Genomic DNA, 7,909 nt, shown 5'->3' with positions numbered 1-7,909 from the left:
ATTTGTAGAATAATACTTTTAGGTAATCGTTAAAGGGCTCAAGGTAGCCTACTTTTGACCACATACATTGAGCTAGGATAAGTGTCTCATGTCACAATGTACACGTGACGAAAGATATGGTTGTTATATTGGCTAGACGAAGTCTATGAAAAATAAAATCTTTTTAATGCCGATTATTACGATTCTTCTCCGTTAGGGCTTCATTATTTATCCCCGTAACCTTCTGATTGGTTAATATTTTGAGAAATTATTACGAACAATATTTTTCAAGTCTTTTCTCTAAACAATTGACCTCTATTCACAATTATTGCTCGGAGCATAATTACAGTTATACAATTTAATTGCTTATCGTCATCTATGACGATCCCAGTCTTCTTATCACTAAATAATTCATCATTGGGGAATGCACCCACGATGCTACCAGTAGTGACCTTCTTAAATAAAATAATTGAATGAAAATAGATATAGTAAAAAATATAACTTTATAATGAGGATGAAGAACGAGAGGATCTATAAATTTCAATCTCGGAGTAAATTTGTTTTAAACAGAAAACTATATTTTTTATTCTACCCCAGATTTGTTTGTGTTTTCATTTGAATGACATGAGTATCCCAGGCAACCCATGAAGTGGAATATACGTAAATTAATTGTCAAAATTAGGTCCACAGGTATAGCAAATGTATATCGTCTATTATCCACCCAAAAAAATATCTAAAGGATATGTATAAATATCTATGTCTATTGTAGATAAAAATTAATTTACAAATATTCCACATTCCGCGGTGCTTAGGATTGCTCGTTATAAAATAAATGCTTGCGTAACACTTAGTTAAACATTCTAAAACCCGTTACAAATGATGTAAATACAGGAACGGAGTAATGAAGAAAGAAAAAAAGATATGATTCATGTATAATAATATTTACTTTCATAAAACTAGTTCACGTCCTTGATCTAGATGCACATATTAACACAACTATGAAATGGGGAAATATTTTTGACACCTCTGTGACCACGATTCAACTATCTTAAGAAAAGCAGACACTTCCCAGACACGAGATTTTCGAAAGGAAAACCAGTCATTTGTAAGACTACTTTTTGCAAAATCGGATATGTGAGACCTCTACCAAGGCCGTCCCTTACAATGTATTGTGCGAGTACAAAAATAACAATATGCGTCGATACAAGATATAATTCCATCGAATCAATATGGTGGCGGGTACAGGTCGTGGAGTTTAATGTTAAGGAGAAAGTAAGGACGATAGATTTATTTGGTCTAACACTATGCACGCACGATTCAAATGCTACATCTGAGATCGATCTTACGTAAACATTTTGTGGGAAACGCACACACACTCACTAGAAAGTACGGATCAACCTCCGCTTTTCTCAAGTTCCTGTTAGTAACTTCCTCGATACATAACTTACGCCATGTTTCAAGATACGTAACGTCGGAATAAGATATGCTAACTTATGCAAAGGCGGATCCAAATGCCATCCTACAACCAATATCAAACTTCATTATAATCTCCGTCCATATTGTTGTAGATATTTTTTATTCAGCTTGTCGCCTAGAATTCCTCCGATACTTTTCCGTATTCCGATACCTTGTGTTCAGGTTGTAACTTTCTACGTGTTTACCTTCCTCGATAATATAAACTTCTGAGGTTATTTGGAAACTTCCAGTTCGACCTGTTTCAACGGCTTTTTTTGAAAACTTTGAACAGCATAAATGGCGCGGCCATGCCGGATTTCCGGTATCTTGCAGAAATCGCGTTGTAAGTGGTTATGCACGATTTCTACCTCATGATATGCGTCAGAAGTGGCGATACTTTTTATTAACCCTCCTGGACCATTCATACTGTTTCCGTATGGTTGCTGTTGGATTCCGGTGTCGATGCGATAAAATTCCTTTTATTTTTTAACTGCTTTACAACTTTGAATCCGGTAAGGACGGTAGGTCGACGCTTCTAGAGGTGTCTGCTTTATATACGCTAATGAAGCAAACGGGTTAATTGTTCGAGTCAACTCACGTGACATTTACTGTGGAGGAAATACTACCTTTATCAAAGAATTACGTCATATATGTGAGTTTAACATGTAGGCATGTATGTTCGCGTCACCTGCAATTTCGTGTACTGGTCAATTCAAATCCTAAGATACTTTGTTTAGAAAACTCTCTTGATCAAGAATGCTTACCGAGACTTTCTTCGAAACTTTCTTCGCATGGGATAGGCGAGACGCCATTTGCTGGAAGATGCACTCCAGCAAATTTCTCCACTGATGCGTGAAATCAAAGCATCTCACCGAAATTTAAGTCCGCATCTAATAAACTCACCTAGAATTTACCGTACCCGTAAATTAAATAGTTCCAGTGTCGTTCCGTCCACTGTTCGCAGGGACCGTCTTGGTCTAGCCGTATAAATTGTTTAGGCAATGCTCATATCTTCTAAACATGCTCGCTTTACCTGCCCCATGATTCTGGAAATAGGCCCGCCCAAGGACCTCCGATCATTTTGCCTTTGTCTCTTCGAAAAATTTCCTTCAAGTATAACCTAAATGAAACCGTGTCTTACCAAAAAGAACGCTTCCGATTTTCAAGAAAGCACCAAGCAATCGTTCCCCTAAAACAATAAACAATTTCTTTACGTTCCAATACCGTTATATTCTCCAAGTAGCCATTTATTTGAATAACTATATCATTTTTTCATCGCGCATGTGCGGCAGCTTTCTAACATCGGGTCGAATGTTTAACGGCTTCCAAACTTTCTTCGAGGCGTCTCGAGCGGCGCGCAAACTCGAGGAACGCGCGTTAGGCGTCGAGCTATCGCGAGTCGAAGTCGATTCTCGGTCGAGCGAGTGCGAGTCCCAGCGCGCGTGGACTCCGGGTGAAATTGATGCCGCTGCGGTGAATTCCGGCTGGAAGACGTCTCCCGACTTCCGCCACCTTGTAGTCAGCCATTGGGACGTGGCGGCACCGAGTCGACCTCTCTTCGGCCGCGGAACTCCTCGCCAAATTTTTCCACCGCGAAACGAGATCTCCGCGAGAAACTCGCTCTTGTGGGTCGAAAGTCCGGCGTCCGCGTGTGCGCGCGTCGGTGTAAAAGTGTCGAGTGCCCGAGCGCCCCGTGTTGGCGCAGCCGGTATAGTAGTGCCCTAGTTACCGATCTCGCCCATGACTCGTCGAGCCACTTGAGTACAGCTCCGTCGACCCGCGAAACTTTGCGAGTTCGTTCGACTGCCGGCTACCCCGGTAAGCCCGCCTAGACAAGATATTATTCTTGCATTATTTATGGACATGTTTAATACTGAATTTTTCGACAGCCTAGCAGTACACGGCAGGATGATGCGTTGTTTATGGGCCGTAATGCCCGACCTTTGAAACCAGGATCGATAGTTAATCTTTTAAGGGCTTCTTGCACCAACGTTCGAGGAAAAATCCGTAATTCAGGATTACTTAACGCGGGATTAAAGTTAATCGTCCAACATTTGGTAGTTATATAACGGTGGATTTTAATCTTTGGTTAGTTTACTTTTATCGCTGCTGCGGGAATTTCACTAATCCGAGATTAATTAATCATATTTAAGAAATTTCACGATAGTCACGGTTGGTGCACCTGGCCGAAGGGTTGGAACGATCTAAATGATTTTTACCGAAATTAAAGTAATGGCGCAGAGAGTACGTTGTAGGTGCGTCCTGTTTGAATAATATGATCAAATGTACTAATGAATTAGATATTTTGTTAAGTACGCATTTAATTTATGTTATGATGTGGTATGCATATTAATTCAATGTAAATTGACGGTATGGTACGGGTGTTTTCTGCAACGATCGGTCGCAATAAGAAAATTCACTTTTTGAACTTACTTTAAACAAACGAATGGTTTAGTCAAAAGACTTCGGTGAATGTTTCAAGAGTTAGAATGCGTTATTATATAGTATATATACTTCTTTATACAGTTATACGTGATATTAGACAGTATTGGTACCATGTGACCTACTTACTGGGAAGCATCGTAAATTCCGTTTTCTCTGATTTACTGGCACTTTGTAAACGTCTGAAATATGCGCCGAGATACCCTACCAGCAATAACTGGACTTAATTCTATTTAATGTATTGGGAACAATTTCAAAACGTGTCCATAATATTGGCTAACTGCGTGATATCATCAATTGAAACGGTTGTATTTACCGATGTACATGAATGCCTCCCCTGCAGATACGGCATCGCCTGTGCAGGATGGGAGGGCATTGATGTCTCCCGGTGTACGTGTAAGAATACTTCGAAAATGGTTACAGGCTAAAATACACAGAGGGTAAATTTCTTCTTATTAATATAACGAATAAGAATTATTTTTTACTACGAAACATCACTTTTTATTTACGACTCTAACGTCTGACATGCAAATGAAAAATTGCAATTATTTGACATTAACTTATTTTTCAGTTGACTCCCAGATTTCTTTAATTTTTACATCCCTTACATTTACTGCAGATTTCCTATTACCAGTGTCAGATCATGCTAAACAATAATAAGAATAATTATACGCGTATCACAAGTTCCTGTTGTAAACGTTGATTTTTTCATAATTTGAAGCAGAAATCCTGGTTGCTTTCAAGCGAATGAGAAATCTTCTCGGGTGTCTGGCATATATACTGCCGTTCATAAAAATCAAGTCACAAAGTCTCTTCTAGGCAATTAGATTTTAATCGATACTTCTCGGTGCGTCTACCGCAATCTCAGGAAAGTGCTTCGAGAATACCCTCCTGGTTTGCAATTTTATCCCTTTTTCATCTATGAAACATCGTTCATTTCAACATCTGCGAAGAATCGAATGTCCGCGAAGAATCTGATATTGCTAAGGGGTTACGTAAAATATCGCTCGTGAGCGTCGGCGAAGGTGAGTTAAAAAGGTCATTTTTCTCAGAGAAAGGATCCGGCCGCCATTCGCGCCCGGTCCTTTCTTTTCGGCGTCGAAAGTGTGGATTCCTTGACATTTCTCTGCTCCTTCCTGGAGAAGGCGGGATAAATGGAACCGGTCCAGCGCGTTACGTCAAACCATCGCTTGCAAACGCTCCTCTTGCCCACTGTTTTTTTTTTTTTTCTTTAATCGAAGGAGAAGGTTTTTTCGAAAGCGAATCCACCTTTCTACGCGCAACTTGCACTTTCGACCAAGGCCACTGAAACTTTCGATCTAGGTCGTTCACTCACTCAATTTTCGCCAGACCAGTGAGAGGAACAATCATCGTCGATCGAGTTCGATATTTCCTTCACCACGTTCAAAATGGCGTCCGATAAGCGGATAAATCATCTAGAATTTTTTAATTGGACCACGATTAATTTATGTAAACGGTAATAATGTGTGAAACGACCGGTAAATCATCATGATTACTATTCTCTAAAATCTGTCTTTGGATTTAGTTTCTCAAACTACCCTAGTAGCACAAAATTTTTCTCCTATATTTTGTACTTATTTAACGAATATCGTACATCTTGTAAATATTTACCAGACATTTGAAATATTTGCCAAACGTTTACTTTGGAATATTATCCTTATAATATTTATATAATATTTGCTCCACGTGTTTTCATAATATCTTTCTACCAGATATACAAAACATTTCGTTTCATTTTAATACAAGTATTTTTTAAATATTATCCGCCGAATAGATTATAAACGTTTTAAAAATACTTAAAATCAAAGTCACACGTTTTGCTCCCATAATAAAATAGCGGGACGAAAATATTAGAAAAATTTCTCGTGTTTTTTTATATCAAATGAAGTGTCCGATATTAGTCTTGAAGTAAAAAACGTATTTTTATTACATGTTGATAAATGAAAAAAATATAATTTCTATATATTTTTATAAATTATTGAAACTAAATATGTCATTGAGATTTTCAACAAATATTTCAGGTATCTTCGAACGAAATCTACAAGAAATCTTAAAAAATCTGTCGTTTGAGATATTTAGCAAAGATTATAAACAAATATTTAGAAATTATTCTACGCTGCTAGGGTAGTTGGTATTTCTTTAGACCGGCCAGAATGTTATCGATAACGCTGAATATAAATATATTTAATCCATCTTTGTTCGACCGAAAAAGAAATTATATCTTTATTCAAGTGAAAGTTATTCCGATTAAATACCTTGCTTGGCAAGTATTATGGAAATAGAGAATTTATTGGTACCATTTTCTTTATAATTTCTGCCCATAATTATCGAATTTGCTTGAAAGGAAGTGCTAGTAATTTTAGGAATCATTTATAGATACTTTTCGATTATGTATCAAGTGCTCCAATAATTGCATTTTCTTTCAGAATCTTGTTATTAAAAGAGTTAAAGTGTCACAGTAATATGTGGTCGTTAAAATAGAGGGTGTTGCAAAAGGTGGACCCAATTTTAAAACATTTTTCGAAAGAAAATCAAGTCCAGCATTTTGCGATACCCTGTACCAAAAAGTAATTGTAGATGCGTTTCTTAGTATTACCTTCGTGACAATTCCACAATTAAGTGTCGGTTGATCGAATTCGTTGATAAAGTAGTCCATATTTTCATTGATTGCCGTAATATAGAGTAAGAATGAAAGGCGCGTCATATAAAAAAAGGAAAACGGTGGTTGCGTCCATTACATGATTACAAAAGTGAACCCCAAGCTGTTCTAGAAGCAAAGGTGATGATCGTTCAAGCTTGACAAGAAATCAGCCGGATCTTGCGAAAGAAGGGAATGAAGAAAAAGAGTTAACAAAAAGGACAAAATCGCATACGGTTGATTATTAAAATCCCCGACTGCATTAAAAGCGGAATCATATGCGAATATATACATATGTTTAAAGGTCATGGTGGAAGATTGACAAGAAGGAAATTTTTAATAGACATGGTAAATGTAAAAGGAATCAAAAATAATAATAGAGTATTAAAAATTAAATAGGTATCCATACGTATTTTGTTAAATAAAATTAATTTGTACCGCCACAGTAATTTTCATATTTTTTTAATATAGATCATTTGATATCGCCGTTTACTCAATTAAGTTTCTCGAAATTTGTGTTCTTTTTTATGTTTAATTAATACGAATTGTTCGAGGATTAAGACATCTTTGATGGGATACATGCAACTAGTAACATTGTCATCAATAAGCAGTCAGGATAAAATTGGCTGATGAATATGTAACTGCATTTTGTATGACCCTTTGCAAATTTCTGCCATATTATTTTCTAACAAAATATTATTAGGTATTTTGCAATATCTTACGGTGCATAAACCATGACTGATTAAATGTAGTTATCCTATTGTTAAGTTTATATGAAGTGAGTAACTGGATTAAACAATCATGGAGAAAAAAATAGCGAAAACTATGTTCCATTTCATGCATATACATAGTACAGTCATTGCATATATATCCGAGTGCCGGATGTGGTGGACACTTTTTTTTCTCAATTTCTCATGACCCCGACAATTCTCGAAACAAGTTTAACTTTCGATTCCTCGCACGCTCGAATCTCCTCTTGCGTAAAGATTCACTTTCGGGATCATAAGAAGTCGATGCTCTTTCATCCTAGGAAAGTTACCGAAACGAGTTCTAGCAAATATGTCACTAGTAACATTTTTTATAAAAAATATCAATATACTCGAAAATATTTTATTAATATTTTATTAATATTTTATTAATATTTTGTATGATCACATTGTTTAAGACCAGGAACTGACATATATCTAATGCAAAATACTCAATTATACGTAGTATTAAAATTTCAAAGGAACAGTATAGTTCCTAAGTGGGTTTATATCTACTTCCCTTTTTTTTAATACAAATTCTATCTAAACAGAAGATTCAGATATTTTATCATAAATGATCTAATTTCTATAAATTACCCTTCTATCTTGAAATTGAGTTGGTTTATAG

General features: G+C 36.5%; 1 long non-coding RNA gene across 1 annotated transcript; it reads right to left on the bottom strand.

The window, feature by feature from the left end:
• Positions 1-1,912: 1,912 nt before the first annotated feature.
• Positions 1,913-2,731, bottom strand: LOC111673863. The gene is made up of 3 exons (XR_002762130.1): positions 2,468-2,731; positions 2,199-2,337; positions 1,913-2,122 (listed from the first exon to the last, which is right to left on the bottom strand). It is a non-coding gene; the product is annotated as an uncharacterized LOC111673863 (long non-coding RNA).
• Between the last annotated feature and the right edge of the window lie 5,178 nt (positions 2,732-7,909).

This window comes from Orussus abietinus, unplaced genomic scaffold, assembly GCF_000612105.2.
Source record: "Orussus abietinus isolate OABI.00-Male unplaced genomic scaffold, Oabi_2.0 scaffold155, whole genome shotgun sequence".
Classification (NCBI taxonomy): domain Eukaryota; kingdom Metazoa; phylum Arthropoda; class Insecta; order Hymenoptera; family Orussidae; genus Orussus; species Orussus abietinus.
The sequence above is the reverse complement of the archived record's forward strand: the minus strand, read 5'-3'. Positions and strand labels throughout refer to the sequence as shown.